Raw genomic sequence first — 21601 nt, forward strand, 5'->3', positions numbered from 1 at the left:
TTATCCAAGTAGTCTTTGAAGACCCTATTCATTAGGTCCATAAACGCGGCTGGCGCGTTAGTAAGACCAAAAGACATAACCAAGAACTCGTAATGTCCATAACGAGTCCTAAAGGCTGTCTTAGGGATATCTTCTCCCTTTACCTTGAGCTGATGATACCCGGACCGCAAATCGATCTTAGAGAATACAGTCGCGCCTCGGAGTTGATCAAACAAATCATCAATCCGAGGTAGCGGGTATTAGTTCTTAATTGTGACTTTATTCAGCTCACGGTAGTCTATGCACATGCGCATACTTCCGTCCTTCTTCTTCACGAATAGTACCGGAGCTCCCCATGGTGAATGGCTTGGCCTAATGAAACCCAAGTCTAGGAGTTCTTGTAGCTGTGTCTTTAACTCCTTGAGTTCCGTAGGTGCCATCCGGTATGGTGCCTTAGAGATCGGCTCGGTGCCGGGTACTAATTCTATCGTGAAGTCTATTTCTCTAGTTGGCGGCAATCCTGGCAAGTCATCGGGGAAAACTTTTGGAAATTCTTGTATAACCCGAACATCTCCAACTTTGAGTGATGTCTCCTTCTCCACATTCGTGATGCTGGCTAAGAACGCTTGGCATCCTTTCTCCATCAATCTCTGAGCTTTGAGAGATGACACTAGTGGTGTGCGTAGTCCTGAAGCTTGTCCCATGTAGCACAGTTTCTGGCCGTCAGGAGTCTCGAACATCACCTTCTTGCGTCTGCAGTCGATCGTTGCGCCATGCCGTGCTAGCCAATCCATGCCTAGTATGACGTCGAAGTCTTTGATCACCAGCTCTATCAGGTCCCCTTCTAGTTCCTTGTCCTCAATCTTGATTGGTACGCCTCGTACAATTCGTGATGATAGAACTACTTTGCCCGAAGGCAACTTGGTTGCAAACCTAGTTCTAAATCTTTCACTAGGTTTGTCTAGTTTATCTATCATTCCTAATGAAATATACGAATGGGTGGCCCCCGAATCAAATAATACATTACAAAATTTATTGAGGATGGAAACCTGACCTGTGACCACCTTGTTGCTAGCATCCGCCTCTCCTTGGGTTAAAGCAAAAACCCGAGCAGGAACCATCTTTTCGTCCTTCTTTCCTTCCGGCTTTTGCTGAGGACAATCTTTCTTGCGATGCCCCTCTTGACCACAATTGAAACACTCCTTGGTGTTGGCACGACATTCTCCGGGGTGCTTCTTTTGACATTTGGCACATAACGGGTACTCCACGTAGCTCGAGTTATTTCCCCCATTATTTGGTCGTGCCCTTTTATTGTTGTTAGCTTGCTTGTTGTCAGGATGCCTTCTCTTCTGTCCGTTACCATTGTTGTTGGACTGACTGTTGCCGCTATTGATAGACTGATTGCTGTTCCGACTGGCCTGAGGTTGGCTCTGTTGTTTGGGTTCAGGCTTGCTAGCTTCTTCTTTGCTTACGTTGGCCTGCAACCTCTCTACTTCAATTGCCGTCTCAAGAACGTCGGCATATGAAGTGTTTCCCGGGTTCGCTAGCTTCACCCCCATCTCGATCTTTGGTCGGAGTCCTCTCACGAATTTGTTCACCCTCAGATATTCGGTCGGAACTAACTCTGCCGCGAACTTGGCTAAGCGATCAAACTGACGAGCATATTCCGCCACTGTTAAATTCCCTTGTTTCAGATTGGTGAACTCCTCAACTCTCGTAGCAAGTACCGCTGAATTGTAGTACTTCTTGTGGAAGAGCTCCACAAATCGAGTCCACGTCATGGTGGCAGCATCGTGGGATTGCTGGACCAAATCCCACCATATCCTGGCATCTTTCTTGAGTAAAGATGAGACGCAGGATATGCGGTCAGCATTATTGAGGTTCATGTGGGCTAGGATCAGCTCCACATTCCTTAGCCATTCTTCTGCTTCAAAGGGGTCCATAGTCCCTTCGAAGTTCGGAGCGTGCTGCTTGCGGAACCTCTCGTACACTGGCTCCATGTGCTGCACAGGATATGGAGCGTAATTCGTCATAGGCCATCCCCCATATGGACCGACTTGTTGGGGTGCTGGGGCCATTGGCTGTGGCTGCGGCTGCGGCTGTGGCGGAGGCTGAGGCTGAGATTGAGCCTGCTGGCGTTGTTGCTGCAGAAGTTCCTCGACTTGTTGTCGCAGTCTGGCAATCTCTGCAGTGTTGTCAGCTGGCTGTGCCGGCGCGTTGCGGCGAGCAGTAGCACGCACTCCCCTTCGGCGAACGGTAGGGACCGCATTGGTCGCTGGAACATCGTTGGAAGCGTTCCCGTTGGTGCGAGCAGATCTTCGGAGGGACATCGTAGCAGAGTTCTAACAGTTAAAAGAAACATGTTAGAACTTTTTCCTAATAGGCTCTAAGGCAAAAACTTATTCTAAAACAAACATATCTCGGACCTATTTATTATGACTTCTTATGAAAGATTATATAGGTCTTTATTTATTATTAGAGTGGGTTTCTAAACTTAGAAAAAACAAGTCATCTTTATTTTCTAAGTGTGTTTCTAATCATCCTATATGACTTAATTCTCAGGCTCGAAACTTATCTTTGTTCCAAAGTTAACCATATTGAGGGAGGGCTGGGATCAGTAAAATCGTTCCCACTACTAAGGCCCCCTAACTCTCAATAAGGAAACCAGGTTCATTGATTTGTATCCACCCTCACCGAACTTAGTCATTATTCATTTTATTTAGTATTTATTATGATTGCGAAAATAGAATCAAATTCACACATGATATTCAAATAGCATGTTTATTCATTTGGAAAACAATTTCACTTATTACAATCAGAAGTAAATAAAACAAATAAAAACTACTAATCTAAAAATCAGGATCTTCTACATCTGATCCGTCATCTAACATATCATCATCTATTGCCTCATAGTCATCATTATCATGAGCATCAAAATGCCCGCTAGGAAGATTGGTGAGAATCCTATTCTTTTGCTCATTTGTGAACTGAAATTCAAATTTCGCGGTAATCCTAACTAAGAGGAAATAGTATCTCATGGCTAAAGGCAATTCATCCTCCTCACGCATTTCTTCCCATATTTCTTCTAAGGCTGCTATTAAAGAATGAAAATCCTTAAACAACCTAATTACTAATACATATTGTTCCGTTGATCTTAACATTATTTGTTTAGCCTCTTGAAGGCCACCTATCGCTTGGTGAAACAAAAGCAACCTTCGAGTGATCCTTTCTAGGTCTCCTATGGTGTTTCTTGGCTCCCTTATTCTTTTTAAGGCCTTAATGGCTCGGATATCTTGGTAGGTTAAGGCTCCGTTCATTCTTAACTGAAACATAAACACTAAAGTTGTTAGCTATACACATAGACAAAGTAACTTGTAACTTGTAACTTAAACACTTACTTGGCGGTCAGATTCGGAGCTTTGAGCATGTGTATCGAGGAGAACTTCATGCGAAGGAACCGTCGCTCTGATACCAACTGTAACGACCCACTAATCTAGACTAATTGGACCATTATCGAAACTATACATAAAACTTACATTTTTACGAAAATACCATAATTTATTGAGTAACTTGCAAAATAAGAGTTATTTACAAATAAGCAGAATACTAAGGAGGATTATGGGATCCCATTGTCTTTAAAAACAAAAGATGATTTAAAATAAAAGACATTACATAATAATGCGGAAAATACATGTAAAACCATTAAAAACATAAGAAGTGAGACTACATCCTCGAATCGAATAACGCTCGGCCCCTTGACTCCATTCATCATCGATACACATCCTCCAAGCGCCACGAATCTTACCGCCTCTAAGCTTATTTTCCTGCACATAAACAGAAAGGAGTGAGCCTAATGCCCAGCAAGGAAAACCTAACACATAGTCATATACATAATTTCATAAGAAAACATAAAGACATATCATAACACATAATTCACTTATTATAATGGCCATTATTACTTGGGGTCCCATAGACTAAACAAGCTTATGCCCATGAGATTAGTGGGGTCCTACCAGCTAAATAGGCTTATGCCCACAATCTTTTTGGGGTCTTGTTAGTCAAATAGGGCATAAGCCCAAGCCTACAACATACACATCAATAACATATTCATAACAAAACATATAACACATTAATAACATAAAACATATAGATAACATAAGCACATAACATATTAATTCTAGCCTATTTTCCTTACCAAAGTTATCGAGATTATGGACTGAGTTGGGATTGTTGGAACACTCCTAAAACCATAAGAAAGAGTAAGTCTAAAGAAAGGAGATGAAATGAAAGAGATGGAAAGACTAAACCATAGAAAACATACTTACCGACTTATATGCTTAAAAGCTTGGATTCCCTAACCAAAATAAGAATAAGGTTAGGGGACTGAGTAGAAGGTTTTGAGAAAGGAAATAACATAAAATACAGAAAGGAACTAGAGTTTTGGGTTTACCTCAAAGATTGCAAGATCAATCTAACATCCACCGAAATACTATAGCACTCACTTCCCAAAGTGTTTGATAAGCTTATGATGTTTAAGCTTATAGTTTTTCCCCAAACCAAGTGTTTACACTCTCACACTCACTTAACACTAGCAGCCTCTGAACTTAGAGCAAATGGTGAATAATGGCTGGGTACTAGGTCCTATTTATAGAGTTTGGGAATGAAAATATCTTGATTTTACTTGAATAAAAATAATGGCTTTTTAAGTGAAAATCATTTGAATAATCGTTCAGCAGAGGCTGAAGACTCGTTCAAAAGATGCTGGACTGTTGAAGGAGTTTGAATGGCTGAAGGGAAAAGAATTCAAAAGTATTTGAATTCATGCTGGTGGAGGCGATATATCGCCCCCTATAGGCGATATATATCGCCTGGACCTTTGTTCCCGAGGCGACCGTGCATCGATTCGTGTTTTCCGTATCTACGTGCTGCGACATATCGCCCCCTATAGCTGCGATATATCGGCATACGCTGAATATTTAAACACGAATTTACACATTTTTAGCTAAGTTTGAATGGATTAAACAGCCTTGACTAAGCCTTCAACGTACTCAAGGCTGCTGACTGACCCTATAACATTCAAATTTTACCCTTATTTAATTTAATCCTCAAAAATACTTAATCCTTAATTACCATTCATAACATGTGCTTAAAATCCTATTGGTTGATGTCTAAACCTTATAATATAATAATATAATCCTTAATATCAGTCACATTAATCAAACCTTAGGTTATACTTAATATTCTTAAACTATAGATTAAACTTAGAAAATCTATAAGTACTACTATGAGTGTCCAAATAATTCCCGGTCTGAACCAAAAATCCATAGTAACAAAGATAACACTAAACATACTATAATACTACTAACAATTAGCTAAGTAAAGTTCTTGGACTCTACATAGAGGGAGACCATGGCAGCCCTCGTAGTAGCTTTACAGTTGGCTAGGAGTCAGGTTGTACCTGCTTCGCAGCCTGATCAGGCTACAAATGGACCGCCCCAAAGGGGTCCTAATCCTAACCCGCCTATCCAGCCCTCAAGCACACAAAGGCCTGAGCAGCCTACAATGCCTCAGGATGATCTCCCACCAAGGGATCTTGAAGCACAACCTATTTCCCAGGCTGGTCGCGGCAATCCCCTGCGGTCAAGGCAGAATAGGGCCGCAGCAGCCCCGCAGTCCTAGACGCCATAGGGGTGAAGAACCAAATCCACCGAGTAGAGGGCAACGTCCTTCTGGAAACAGAAGGAACTCGGAGATAGGCTCTGTGGTCCGGGGCCCCCCACGACATGATAATGCACGGTCGGAGGAATGAAGAAAGAGGAGGGGGCAGAAGCCCACCACCTAGGGATGACCAACCCGACAGGCGCGACGCTGGGGGGCAGCCTAGACATAATAACGTCTTTGATCAGCTCGGAGCCAGCGAGCAGGGGAGAAGAGACGAGGACTTAAGGGATGTACTCAATGATCGCAGAGTACGGAAGGATGAGTACATTCCCCCATCAAAAGTAGAGGCCCCGACTGTTCCTAACGCCATGCAAGCCCAGATAGATACCCTCAACTAGGCGGTGCAACAACTGGTCAGGGGAAAAACATCTTATATCGACCACGATAGGAGAAAGGGCACTCCTTTCTTCCAAAGGATAGCCATGGCAGAAACTCCTAGCAAGTTCAAGATGCCTACGCTCCCGAAATTTGACGGGTATGGTGATCCCGTATCTCATGTCAAAAAATTCGAGATACAAATGGACATTCAGAAAGTGTCTGAAGACGTTCGGTGCAGGATCTTCCCTACAACACTTTCTGATGCTGCACAGGAGTGGTTTTTCAAATTCCCTCCTGCAAGTATAGTTTCCTGGGAAATGTTCGTGAATGAATTTTACGGACAATTCTATGCGGGTCGTGTGCACCCAACTGAGGCAAACCAGCTGGTCGAAATACGCCAGCAGGATGGAGAGCCACTGAAAGACTACGTCCAGCGTTTCATGCAAGCAGCAGCTGGAGTGAAAACAGTGGGAGACGAAGGAAAGATGATGGCCATAACTGCAGGGGTTAAGCGCTGCACGGCTTTATGGAACAGCCTCAGAAAGCATGGAGTCAGAATTACCCAGGAATTTTTAGATCGAGCTGATCAATACATTAAGCTCGAAGATGCCATAGCCAGTGACGGAAAGCCCCCTAGCAAGGATAAGGGGACTGCCGAACCCGCCAAAGCCGCCAATGGGTCAAAGCCCAACGAAAACGGCAAGGGAAACAGGAATGGCAATGGCAAAAATGGTGGGAAACGGCCGCATTATGAGCCTTCCACCTCTGACAAAAAACGAGCCAAGGGTAATCGTTATGAACCACGGTTCACTAACTACACTGCCCTTATTGAATCTCAAGGAGAGGTGTATCAGGCCACGAGTTCTACTGTGCCTTACAAAAAGCCTGCTCCCATTTGAAAGGATATTTCGAAGAGAGACACTACCAAGTTCCGTCGTTACCATAACGACTACAGACATGATACAAATGAATGCAACCAGCTAAAGGATGAAATCGAGTTCCTTATTAGACAGGGACATTTGAGAAGATATGTACGGGCCTCAGGAAATTCCCAATGAGAAGCTCCAGGTGGCAATGAGCATGCACCCACACGCCAACGCTCGCCACCTTTGTAGCCTCACCCCGTAGTTGGCACTTTACTCACCATCTGCGGAGGCCTGCACCTTGCGGGAAGCAGTGGAAAGGCGAGGGAACGATACGCTCGGACCCTGCACCACGATTAGGATATCGAGATGATGACCATGGAGGACAGAGCGTCGAAGAAGGCTCGGTCGGATGAGGGTGAGATAACCTTCTCTGATAGCGACGCCCAGCATGTCCGATTCCCACATGCCAATCTGCTGGTCATGGACATTCAAATCGCCAATATGATGGTGAAAAGAGTACTAGTTGATACAGGAAGTTCAGTGAACATTTTGTACAAATCTTCGCTGGAGCGCATGAAATTGTCCGTTAGGGACTTGGAACCTTGCAACCAGACAATTTACGGCTTCTCAGGTGAAGGACTCGCCCCAGCAGGGTCAATCAAGCTACCAATTACAGCAGGTACAGCGCCTGCTACCAGGACATTACTCGATACTTTTATAGTAGTTGATTATCCATCGGCGTACAATGCTGTCATTGGAAGGCCCATACTGGTTGATCTTCGGGCCGTCACCTCAATATGGCACTTGGCCATGAAATTCCCAACAGACGCAGGGGTGGGACGCGTGTTGGGAAATCAGAGAGAAGCAAGGGAGTGCTACAATGCCTCAGTCACAAAGGCGAAGAAGGGAACATCGAAGAGCGCTCCCGCAGATAGGTTGCAAATGGCTATTGAAACACAAGCCCAATCAGGTGATGGAGTCACCAAATAGGGTGTTGCCCAAAGTGAGGATAGAGATTTAGATCCTCGCTTTGGGGATTTTGAGGAAAATGTTGGACCTGGAAGAGGTCCAACTCGACGAAAAATACTTGACCAGAGTTATAAAGGTTGGGAAAAACTTAGAAGCAACCACGAAGCATGCGCTGGTGGAATTTTTGCGAAAGAACCTGGAAGTCTTTGCCTGGTCACACAAAGACATGGCTGGGATAGATCCGTAGTTATCAGGCATGTCCTGAACATAGACAAGAGTTTTCCACCCGTGCAACAAAAGAGAAGGTTGCTCGATAAGGACAGATCGAGAGCCTTAAAAGAAGAAGTCGAAAGACTAAAGGAGAATGGATTCATCTGAGTGGCATTTTATCCATCATGGGTCTCTAATCCAGTACTGGTTCCCAAGCCTAATGGCAAATGGTGAACCTGTGTGGATTTTACAGACCTTAATAAAGACTGCCCAAAGAATTGCTTCCCACTCCCAAGGATCGACCAACTGGTCGATGCAACTTCAGGGCATGAGATCCTCTCCTTCGTGGATGCATACTCAGGGTACAGTCAGATTAGTATGCATCCCCCTGACGAGGATCACACCAGCTTTCGGACCGATACAGGGTTATACTGTTATAAAGTGATGCCCTTCGGACTGAAAAACGCTGGTGCGACTTACCAGCGACTAGCCAACCACATGTTTAAAGAACTGATCGGAGTAAACATGGAGGTTTACGTGGACGACATGCTGGTAAAGTCAAAGAAAGCAGAAGGACACGTGAAGGATTTACAAGAATGTTTCGATGTATTGAACAAGTACCAAATGAAACTGAATCCTCTCAAATGTTCCTTCGGAGTCGGATCAGGAAAATTCTTGGGGTTCATTATTAATTCAAGAGGAATCGAGGCCAACCCCAAAAAGATAAAAGCCCTGATCGACATGAAATCGCTGGAAAGGATCAAGGATGTGCAAAGCTTAACTAGAAGAATTACCGCTCTAAGTAGATTCATTTCCAAGTCGACGGACAAATGCGTCCATTTCTTTAATCTACTTAGAGGCAACAAGAAATTCGAATGGACAGGAGATTGCGAGTAGGCTTTCCAAGCCCTAAAGGCCCATATGGCACAGCCTCCTATTTTGTCAAAGCCTATCGAAGGAGAAACTTTGTTCATCTATCTGGCGATCACTAAAGTTGTTGCTAGTGTGGTCCTATTACGAGAAGAAGAAGGCGTACAAAAGGCGGTTTACTATATAAGCAAGAGGCTAATCAGAGCAGAGTTGAGATATCCTCCCATCGAGAGGTTAGCCTATTGTTTAATTTTGGCCTCAAGGAAGCTACGCCCTTACTTCCAAGCCCATCCCATTACAGTTTTAACTGACCAGCCCCTTCGACAAGTTCTGCAAAAGCCAGAGGCGGCTGGACGCTTATTGAAATGGGCGGTCGAACTCGGGTAGTTCGACATTACATATTCATCGCGAGCAGCAGTAAAAGGGCAAGTCTTGGCTGATCTTATAGCTGAATTCACTGAGCTCCCAGACGACAAACGGTGCGAAATGCCTAGTGCGCCTGAGCCACAAGTCAAGGCTCCTTCATGGAAATTGTTTACGGACGGATCGTCCAACGAGTCTCACGCAGGAGCAGGAGTGATATTGATAACGCCAGAGGGGCATTGATTTCACTGCGCTATTAGGTTTGATTTCACTGCGTCCAACAATGAAGCTGAATATGAAGCACTCCTCGCTGGGTTAAGATTGGCAAAAGATATGAACATAAAGGTGCTGGATATTTATAGTGATTCACAGCTGGTAGTGAATCAAGTCCTAGGGGAATATCAAGCACAAGGCCTCAAGATGGTGGCCTACTTAAATAAGACTAAAGATCTGTTGGCCCAGTTTGAGAAGTATACCCTCCAACAAATACCTCAGGATCAGAATTCCAACGCAGATGCCTTAGCAAAACTCGCAAGTGCGAAAGACGCTGACACTTTAAATATTGTGCCAGTAGAAAGATTGTGCGAGCCAAGTATACGAACATATGAAACTAATATGGAAGTCCGAATGGAGGATACGTGGATGGCACCATACTTGGAGTATCTCGCAAATGGTGTACTACCAGCAGAAAAGAACAAAGCCAGAGCCCTCCAAAGGCAGGCTGCTAGGTACATACTGGTCGATGGCGTTCTTTACCGAAGAGGATATTCCATGACACTTCTCAGATGTATTACACCGGAGAAGGCTAAAGAGTTGATGAAGGAGGTACATGAAGGCTTCAGTGGGGACCACGCTGGGGGGCAAAGCTTGTCAAAAAATATTCTGAGGCAAGGATATTTCTGGCCGACTATGAACGAAGATTCAATGGAGTTTGTGCGAAAATACGATAAGTGTCAGAGATTTTCCAAGACGCGCGCAGCTCCCAACAAGTTAAAACAGATGCAGAGTCCTTGGCCCTTCGCAGTATGGGGTATAGATTTGATTGGATCATTGCCAACGGGAAAAAGTGGAGTGAAATATACAGTTGTAGCAGTCGATTACTTCACCAAGTGGGCCGAAGCTGAGCCGCTCGCTACCATAACGAACAAGGAAGTTCTTGACTTTGTCATCAAGAATATTGTTTGCCGATATGGTTTGCCTCGAAAAATTGTCTCAGACAACGACACCCAATTTGACAGCGACTTATTCACGGACTTCTGCGAAAGACATGGCATCATCAAAAGCTTTTCTTCAGTTGCACATCCACAAGAAAATGGGCAAGTTGAAGCAGTGAATAAGACACTTAAAGACACCCTGAAGAAAAGGCTTGAAGACGCTAAGGGAGTATGGCCAGAACAATTGCCCGAAGTCCTCTGGTCGTATAGAACGTCTCAACGAACAGCAACAGGTCATACCCTGTTTTCTTTAGCATACGGGTATGAAGCCATGTTGCCCGTCAAGCTAGATCTGCCCTCCCATCGACGAATTACATACGACTAGGACCAGAATAGGCAACTGATGATGGAGTCCCTAGACTCACTTGACGAGAAACGGGAAAAAGCCCAACTCTGAGTAGCTGCATACCAGCAAAAGGTCGCCCAGTATTTTAACTCAAGGGTAAAAGAAAGGAAGTTCAACGTCGGAGACCTGGTGTTACGACGAGTTTTCTTAAACACCCGCGACCCAACTGCTGGAGTACTCGGACCAAACTGGGAAGGACCTTACCAGATTGAAGAAGTCCTTCACCCAGGCACTTACAAGCTTGCACGCTTAAATGGAGATCTCGTTCCACGCTACTAGAATGGAGAACACCTGCGCAAGTATTATCAATGAACAACCCTTTTTAAAGGACTGGCTTGTATCTATTTTACTTTTTACAAGTTTTGAAAAAGGGTTAGCCACGTTGTATGGCTAATCGCTTATAAGTGTAAGATCTTTTTAAGATCACTCGTAAAGACATGTTTAGTCCATTTTTAATACGAGATTATAAAGGACTGTGCGCAACCAGTCATTCTTGCCAACCTTTGTGGATTTATTTGTACAAGTATTTGTTCATTACGTGTGTTGTTTTGCTATATTATATGTGTTGAATTTCCATACGAGCAGTGATGTTCGCACAGGTCATGGTCAAGGCAAGTGACCAAGGACCTAAAGCTCCTCGATCACTTGGGGGGCATATAAGGTACATCGATAGCAAAGCATACCAAAAGGTATGTAAACACATGAACAAAATAAGTGAAAGCATACTACGGTACTTAGATTATTTTTCAAAATTTATATTTTGTTAAATCAAACCAAAGTACTATGCTAAGTTCGATAATGGGAACAGATGTTATAATAGACAAAAATATTATAATATCAAAAACAACATTCTTTTACACCACGAGCAGTATTGCTCGGATGTAACTGTTTAATTAAAAGTAAAAGCTGCCCTTGCAGCAATAAAAATATATTGTCTTTACAAAACGACCCGTGGGCCATGAAAACAAAATAAAAAGAAAAAACATTGACTCTAAGGAGCAGGGGGTCTTGAGGATTGGCAGGAGCGCCCTAGTCAGCCGAAGGACCAGTTTCAGCATTAGCAGCAGGCGCTTTGGCATTTTCCTCTTCTTCCAGCCGAATGGCGCACTGCGCCATCAAAGTTCTCCTCAGCCGCTCGGATAGATAGTTGAAGTTGGCCGCCGGGTTGTTCTTCTAGAATTCGTAGAAGCAAAGGTGAGTGGCTTCCTTGCACTTCTTCAAATTCTTGGCCCCTTCCTCCTCGAGCTCCTGCACTCACTTTTCAAGCTCCGTTGTCTGGTTCCTGCTGGAGGTTAGATCAAGATTAAATTGCTTACATTCTTGGGTGATGAGCCTGGAACTCTCCCTGAACTTTTCCCTGGATTCGTTGGCTTTCTTCAGGGTGTCTTGGGTGTCCAAAAGCTCTTTGGCAAGAGCAGCTTTGTCCTCAAGCAGTTGTTCCTGCTGTTTGGACAGCCCCTTGTTCTCCTCGAGCAGCTTGTTGTTCTCGGCCTCAAGTGCTTGCTTAGCTTGGGCAAGCCTGGAGTCGAAGTTCTTCCCCCGAGAAACCAATGCCCCAGTACGATGCCAACCAGCAGTTAAAGATAGCAGCCCCTGAAGACAAAAAATGAGATAAAGTAAGGGAAAGAAGCCAGACATAAATGATCAGGTAGCAAGAGGTAACTTACGCTAACAATCTCAGTCAGCCCTCTATTGATGATTTGGTCGGCCTCCGTTGAGGCAGTTTCCATGAGGGCGGCCTGGCTGCATTTGTGCTTCGAAAGCTTGTATATCCTATCCCTGGCCGAGCCTACCACGATGCTGGACAGGGAGCCTTTGGGAAGGTTGTCAAAAGTCTCCTTATCGGCAGCCTTAGGAGAAGGCTGTGGATTGACTGGTGTGGGAATCGTTTGCTTGGTAGGGGCCGGAGGTGGCGAGTTCTCCTTGGAGGGGGCATTGGCAGGAGCATCTTCTGTTCGAGCCTTCTTCGAGGGGGTCTTACTACTTTCCCCTCGAGCCCTCTTGCTATCCTTCTTTGGGACAGAAGAGTCCGCGGTAGCCTGATAGTGCTCGAAGACGTCCTCAGAGTCCATACCTGCACCAAAGGAAGCAATAACTGCAGTAAGAATAAATGTCCATGTAGGATAAAAAGAATAAAAGTAAAAGGATTACAAGTAAAGTACTCAGGCTACAACTACTAGTCGTAACATTATTTACTGAACTACCTAGTTCCTGGAAGAAATCTGAGTTTAAAGAGGGAGCATTCCTAAAGTTGCCATCCCCATCAAATAGATGAGAGGGCATTTGCAAGTGATTTAAAAGCGAGATTATTATACCGTTTTCGTCAGATGAGTCATTAGAAAGTTTGGCAGGCTCAGCAGCCTTTTGTTTTCTTTGCCCTCGGCAGCCAAGGGTTTCTCTGCTCGATGAGGGGCTACAGGTTCCCTGATCGTAACCCCAGTTGGCCTCCTCCGTGGAGGAGACACCTGAGGTTGCTGCTTGGGTTCCTGCTCAGGTTCCACTTTAGCTTGGACATCGTCCACCGAAGGTTCACTCGTCGCAGGCTGGGGGGTCCAGCGGCCAACTAGCCTAAGGTTAGCCTCAGTGACTAAGTTTTTAACACTCTTATCAGCATTTTGCGTGCTGGCTAAATGTGCTGCCCTTGACTCCATCCTTGGAGTTGGGATTGGACATAACCATGGGCCTGGAACACAATCGGATGTGAAGACATTGTGATAAAAAATTACCAAGTGAAGAAGCCAATGACAAAGAATTTTTACCTCCTCGGGTGAAGGCCAGGTTGTCTGCAACTAAATCATGAGTAAGGAAGTATTCGTGGTGATACTTCCCTGCATTGGAAATATGAGTCGTTTCAAACAAGAAAGTGCGCCCGGTTTCTTGATGACAAAGGTGGATTCGTAGCGAATGAACTCGTAAAGTCTGAAGTATGTTTCAAGACTAGACATCGAGCCTGCAAAGCTGAGACGACTTCGAATATGGTAGCCTCGAAACCCACACGATCTCGAAGGGGAGCTCCCGAGATGCATCTACCCTCAGGGATGACCTCGGATTAGGGGTTCCGAGCCTGACGCGCGAACGATCTCGAAAGCCATGTGACCTCGGGAGATGTCATTAGCTCGAACGTTGATGAGAGACCTGGGAGAATAAGGCCTTGGAGATATATGATAATAATCTTTAACATCTACAAGTGTTGTCCATAAGAGACGTGGTATACATTTATTACTGTAAATCCCCTAAAATCATGGGATATTATTTGATTAGTTATACGCCCCCTGGTCTTCAGGGGACGTTTCCTTTTATATCGGAATACAGGCATTTAAAGCCATTTGATTTATTTGCACAAAAAGAGTAACTACCCAAAATATGTGGGATAATATTCTGCAACCTTCTCTATAAATAGAGAGGTCATGCACCATTGTAAAGGACCGAATTTCTGAATCTTGAGAGAAAACTCTGAAGAATTCATCCTTGAAGATTTTTCAGAGATCATCTTGAGCTTAATAAAAAAGACTCGTGGACTAGGCAGATTTAACTGCTGAACCACGTAAAAAATCGTGTTTTGTATTATCATATTTTTATTGGCCATTACTAGTTATTGTTTATGTGCTCTTCTTTCACTGTTGACGAAAAACGGTGTCAACATTATTAATTCCTCGTGACTCCACTATAGACTCAAAATTGCACTCTTGAATTCATAGAACACTTTATAACAAATATAGATACACTATTAATTATCCATTGTTACAACCATAATTGTCACTCAATCCTCTATAGACGGTCTACAATAAGATAGGACTAAAATACCGTTTTACCCCTTATTGTATTTTATCCTTAAAACACTTAGTTCCTTGTAAATGATATTTCAGTAAACTAATTTAATTACTGAAATGAGATCTCTATCATTTAGCCCCTTGAACCAAACTAAAAGGAAGCCATCGTTTCACTTCTTCATCAGAAGCTATAGATGTTCATATCTATGATTAACACTCCCACTCAGTTATACTATCGAGTTCCCAAGATGTAAGTATGAGCTAGCCCATAGGGTAAGTTGGTAATGAATAAGTCAAAGAACTCAAATAATACAATCAGTTAGAATACTAACCACTCAGAACTGACCTATGGTCAACTATATGATATGACTAGAATAGATAATAACGGTATGTTTACTTATCTTATCAACTGTCAATATCGGTCCTGTCGGATGTAACAAATACATCCGATCTTATCTACTTTGCTAATGTTCTGGAAAGAACATAACACTTTAATGTGTAAGTAGATCATATCGTAGATTGGAAAGTCAATGTAAATCCTGTGCACTGACTAATCTTAGGACTAACTTATTTTGAACATATAATCATATTTATATACCACTGTGATTACGTCACTATAAATAAGATTAGCTATATGCTCGGGATTTAATAGAATTTTATATTAAACAAATAATCATTAAAATAAAATATGTGAGCAAAGTGATTGACCAAGTCAAAAAATGATTTCTATTCTTTTATTGATAATAAAATGAGATTACAAAGAATTTAGGTTTTAATTAGGGCATAAAATCCCAACACTATCTAACTAGCTAAGTAAAGGACTTGGACTCTACATTCCGAGCATGATCGACACATTCGAGCACCTCCACAAGAAGAAAGATAAGTGGATTAGCGATAAAACGGCGGCAAAACATTAATTATTAAAAAAATTTAGTAAATAATTAATAAATATTAATTATTAATTGGTTGGTGTCAATTAGTAATTACTTATTAATTAAATTTATAACAATTAAATCTTTATAATCTATGTGCCAATATTTTAATGATTAATGATTGTGGACTAAGATAAAAAAAAACGTAACTAATGTTGTCCCCGTATCAGGGAGCTTATGGACTACGTTAGTTTGTTCATGAAAATCCATATCTAAATCACAAACATGCAAATATTGTTGATGTATATGATTAGAGACGTAAATTCCATATTAATGGAATTAACTGCTCTTACTGTATATATCAACAATATCTTCATTATTGTGATTTAGATATGGATTTTAATGACCAAATTAACTTTAGCCCATTTGCTCCCTGATATAGAAACAAAATTAATTACATTCTCTTCCAATCACTAGTATGCAGTCATTAATGATAGGATGTTGGTAGATAGATAATAAAGTAATACTTTATATGTAGTTATATTAAAAATTTCTAAGTTAGGTTTTCAAATAATTTTATATTGGAATGTGATATATGTGTTTTTTATTATGCAGACTAAGATGACCAAGCATCGAGCATCGCAGAGTGCGCCCTCTATTTCATCAGCTGCTTCTTATGTCGGTGATAATGTCGACAGTCAGTTCCCGCCTGATATGGATATTGTTACGGATGTCCTTGGGCCCCGCTCGCGTTATAAGAAAGGGTTTGGGGGGTTGCCTGGGTTGAGGGCAATTGTCGCAAAAAGGGCAGCATCTTCATCAACTTCTCAAATGTCCGAGCAATTGCCACTTGAAGTGGATACCATTTTGTAGCAAACTCAGGACATTATGCAAGAAAATCACTACAACAATATTGAGTATATATTACATTAAAGAATAGCATATATTTAGAAGTGCTATTATTAAGTGGGGGATTAAAAAACATGGAACTGAATAGTGGGGATTAAAAACACACGGTCTGATTTTGGTGCCATACGACTAAAAACTCAGGCGGCAAAATGAATTTCTACTAAATTCCCTTTCTCTCAGCCTTTCTCTAAGTTACCCTTTCTCTCAGCCTCCATCTCTCACTCACGAAGCCCTCTCCGCCCTCACGAAGACTCACCGCCCTCAACTCATCTCTGCCTCACCGCCCTCACGAAGTCTCTCCGCCCTCAACTCATCTCTGCCTCACGAAGACTCGCTCCAGAGTCGGGCTCTTTCTCCGCCTCACGAAGTCACGCTCCAGAGTGGAGCTTCTCTGCCTCACGAGTTCTCTGCCTCACGCCCATGTAACTTTATAGCAAGAGATAGATTTACTGAAGGTACTGATTTCCCATGGATCCTTAGTATCGATAATGATTTGTTCTTCTTCTTGTGTGAAGGAGCCTTTCTTTAGGTCTGGTCTCAAATAGTTTATCCATCTTAATCTACAGCTCTTCCCTCACCTTTGTAATCCTGCACTCTAGTACTCATTCTATTCATTTATATTTACAAATTATTGAAATATATATATATACATATTTAAAATATTATACATCTCACAATATACGAAAAGATGATGTAAACTTTAAAATCACTAATTTTTACAGATAGAGCAAAAGAAACAGAACCTGCAAGCTTTGGGACAAAGCTCCAACTGCCATGGCCATGAGTGGTGATATGTGTAACGAGCTTGTCATCTTCTTCAGGTGACCAAAGGCCTCTCTTGACTTTCTGCTTGTTGCAGCAACGATGGCCCATATCCACAACTATATATTATTTACTTTCCCAAATAGTTAGAAAGCTTATTAATAATGATGATCAATACTAGCTAATCACTTGAACATTTTTCACAAGGAAAAATCATTCCAACTAACCTCTCACAACTCTCTCTCTCTCAATAATTTTTACATTCAATCATCTTATTGATATCCATATATACACTAGTCCTGTTATCTTGCTTGTATGACTCAAGTAGCGTGTATTAATTATGTTTGGCTCATGAATCAATACCAGAGATAGGATTTATTATTTTTTCCATTTGTGCGCTCTGCTACTTTCTTGGTCACCTTTTAACTACCAGCTTCAAAGTTTCATCATTCATTAACCACAACTGTGTGTAATCCCAATTGTCACTTTCTCATATGCAGGAATTTGGTAACATTGAGTCTCCAATGTATACCAGACTTAGACAGTTTTTTTCCACTATTTATAGCAAGTAGCTCCTCTCTTTTTCTTTGCTTTGGCTTTCATGAAATGAGCTTCTTTACTCACATATGTATATTTGATATGTCTTTTACAGGATGCAGGTAAGAGTACCATCACAACCAGTGGTTGTGTCTATACCAATATTGTATTATGATGGTCAGCTTCTATATATTCATTGCCTTTTCTGTAATTTAGATAGTTCAATTTTTTTGAAGTTTGGTCGTGTAATTCCTTAGTGAGACACTTGAGAATTGTGTGTTTTTCTTGTTTGAGACACTTTTTGTCCTTATGATGTGGTTTCTGTCTTTTTATTGCAGATACTGAATCTGCAAAAGCATCAAGAAGGCAACTCAAGGAAGCTATATATACAACACTATTTAACATGAATGTTCCTGCTGTTTGTGCAATTAATCAGGTAAATTTCGCTAAGCCTTAACTTGCCGATGCTGTTTAATATTCTAAAATATTTAATACTAAAAGAAATAAGAGTAATTTTTTATTTTTTTAAAACTAGGATTCCGCTAACAATTGCTATGTAGGTATCCAAGAGAAACTTAAACCTCATACCTTGTGATATAGCAAGCCATATGCCTTATCATTTGAGCTACCCCTCTTTGGTAAAGAATTAAGATTAGTTTGTTTCATGCAAAAATGACATTTACCATCGGATATAGATTTCGAGGCCTTGATCCAATTTTCATTCTTCATTTTCCTTTTGTAAAGCAAGCTTCTGTGACTTGAGTGGTTGACAATCCTGAACAGGCACCAAATTTACTTATTAACACTATAAGCTGAGATGCTTTATGTACTTATGCTTGTTTATGAGTAATTTGGACCTTTTGCTTTTGGCTTAAAATGTTCAATTGATTCTTTGATAGATGTTTTTTATTTGTAAGATCTTATCCATTTTCTGTTTTTGAAAATGTAGGCAACTTTAGCTTTGTATGCTGCTAGAAGAACTTCAGGAATTGTTGTAAATATTGGGTTTCAAGTCACATCAGTTGTTCCAAGTAAGGAGTGATAGTTTCTCTTTTATCTTTTATATGCTTTATGCTTCCTTAAACTATCAACAAGGTTTCATTTACCTATGATATATACTGATTAGCCTTGCAGTATAAGTTACAGTGTTAACTTTCCATGCAGCCTTGCTGCTTTTATTCTTCTTTTTTCATTTTCATTCTATGGATTTTCCAGTGCTTTCTTTTATATCATATCTTGGTTGCATTCAATGTTTGGGGATCTGAAATATACTCTTTTCTTTTCTTTTTCGGCTTCTAGTTTTACATGGTAAAGTAATGCGCAAAGTGGGTGTGGAGGTTGTGGGACTGGGAGCACTAAAACTTACTGGGTTTCTTAAGGAGTTGATGCAGCAGAACAATATTAGTTTTGAATCACTGTACACCGTTCGCACTTTGAAAGAGGTACAAGTCTTGCTTGTTTCTTGAGTGCAGAATATTGTTGTTGAATATTTATCCTCGTTTTTCATGACTGTAGTTATTCTGTTTTAATACTATCAGCTTTGCACCCTCAAAGAAAATATTTTGCTCATGGTACATTAAACTACTAATACCATTAGTATCCTGTGTTTTAGTGGAATGTTTCAATTTTGTTTTCTACTGCTCTTCTCTCTCATTTTTGTAAGGAGACCTTGCTGAAGCTGAGTTCTATTTATGACCTTATTTCTATACAGAATCCCTGTTATGTTGCCTATGATTATGAGGCTGAGCTACTCAAAGATACACGAGCATCATCTGACGCAACAGGAGAAGGTCAGTTCACTCTTTCAAAAGAGCGGTTTCAAACAGGAGAAATCTTATTCCAGCCATGAATGGCAGGAGTGTAAGTTCTGGAACTTATAATATTTATTGCTTCACGAGCACTGCCAGGAAAGTTCCAACTGTGTGGATCCATGTGAGTGTGTGTGTGTGCTGCAAGGATATTAAAACTTCTACCATATAATTCATCGAAAAAGATGTCTAGAAATGCTTTATGTCTTGATTCTAGGCGTTAAAAATGTAACGAGAATACAGTTCTTCTAAGAGAATATAATTGAGACTTCATGAAAGTATAGTGTTTAAATTGTGAAAAACATATGAATAATATGCATATAATCAGGTAGTTGTTTCATTATTCTTCTGCAAATTTGGTACAGCTAATCTTGTTTTTCACTAGAATTGGAACTCTATAATATTGTAGTTTTTGTAAGTTACTATTATGTCTAGAATAAGGATAGTGGTATTTGTATATCTCATGTATTAATGACCACATAATGCCAACAAATGTATACATAAATAATAACCAGGCAATTAAAATATAACAAGTTACAGAAGTCTACTTGACACATGTTTATCTTATAAACCAGAAGTACAATTGATGAATTTATAAGTTACTAATTTGCTCTCGACAACCTTTTGTTTCTTGCTAACTTACATGCAGTAAAACACTTTACTTGAACCTGGTTAGGCCATTGTAACCCATGAACACTATTTATGTCTTCCCAAGTTGGTATCCTAGTGCAATATGAACCTTAATTTCAGGCCATCAAACAATGAAACCATTTGAACAATTTCATAAATTTCAAGTCAAATTCTTTAACTTAATTCCACCAAATAGAAAACCCAACATCATGATTGCTTCAGATCTCAGGAACCATGTAGAATAAACCAATAGCTATCTATACAAGCAAAATTTATAACTAAGAATTGAAACTCATTTTAAAAATATATATACATATAGACAAATGCATATACCTGTTAAGGATCATTGTAGCCAAGAAAAACTTGGAAAACATCACTGTCAAGAGGCATGTCTACTGTTTTATGACCTTTCCTAACAAAAGTGCTTGTTTCACTTCCATTACAGATCAAGGAACCAACAAAAAACTGGTACTAAAATAAAGTAACACACTATTGAAGAATATTAAGTATTATATTTTAAAATAAGAAGAATATTCAGCAAAATACGAATAAACAAAATTAAATATCAACAGCTTGAATGAAATAGCTTACACTCTAATGTTCTACCAAGGCTATTGTTAGGGAAACTCTTTTATGTCATTAAAAAAAAAGATAGAGAAGAAAAACTCTAGTCTTTTTTAATCAGGTAAGTGATCAAATAATGATAGAATTTTTTAAATAACCTAATAAAAATGACAATACACAATGACAATACTGTCAATGCATGTATATGGAAAGGTTCACAACACACCAACTTATAGCTATCAAATTGATTCAAACAAACATTATTTGAAACTGGCATGATGGATGGTGAAATTGAAAGCATTTAATCATAACTTTTACAAATGAAAATGAAAAGTCTGAAGCATCAGGTGTTGGCTGTTGCATTGGCAGCTGCTGTGTACATGGTTTGGAGAAATAGAAATCTGTGTGTGTTTGAGATGAGATCTTTGGCTATTGGTCCTGTAATTCAGCTGATTAAGTTCAGTATTAGATCTAGACTAGCCAGGTTGCCTAAGCTGAAAGTGAGGACCAGTGAGGTGGCGTTCTTAGAGGCTATTACTCAGTTGTAACTGTTTTTGTTTGGCTATTTGAGCTTGGTTTGTTTTCTTGCTGGTTTATTGCTTTTTTAGGTCCTGTGTGGAGGCGTTCTTAGGGGTTATTTCTCAGTAGTTTCTGTTTTTGTTTGGCTCTTTGAGCTTGGTTTGTAATCTTGCTGGTTTGTTCAATATATTCATTTTTTCCATAAAAAAAAAAAAGAAAATGGGTGGTTAAAAGAAGACATTACACTGTAAAATAAGCAGACAGACAAGCTCTGAAATAATTTGGTACCAAATAAATATAAAAGCTCCTCCTAGTTATGTTAAAAAGATAGTATTCTAATTATTTAAAACTAAATATGTATTAGGATTATATTA

General features: G+C 40.8%; 1 pseudogene; it reads left to right on the forward strand.

Annotated features, from left to right (window-relative positions):
• Positions 1-16119: 16119 nt before the first annotated feature.
• LOC133793737 (actin-related protein 8-like) lies at positions 16120-21256 on the forward strand (annotated as a pseudogene).
• The last annotated feature ends 345 nt before the right edge of the window (positions 21257-21601 follow it).

This window comes from Humulus lupulus, chromosome 8 (genome assembly GCF_963169125.1).
Source record: "Humulus lupulus chromosome 8, drHumLupu1.1, whole genome shotgun sequence".
NCBI classification, from domain to species: domain Eukaryota; kingdom Viridiplantae; phylum Streptophyta; class Magnoliopsida; order Rosales; family Cannabaceae; genus Humulus; species Humulus lupulus.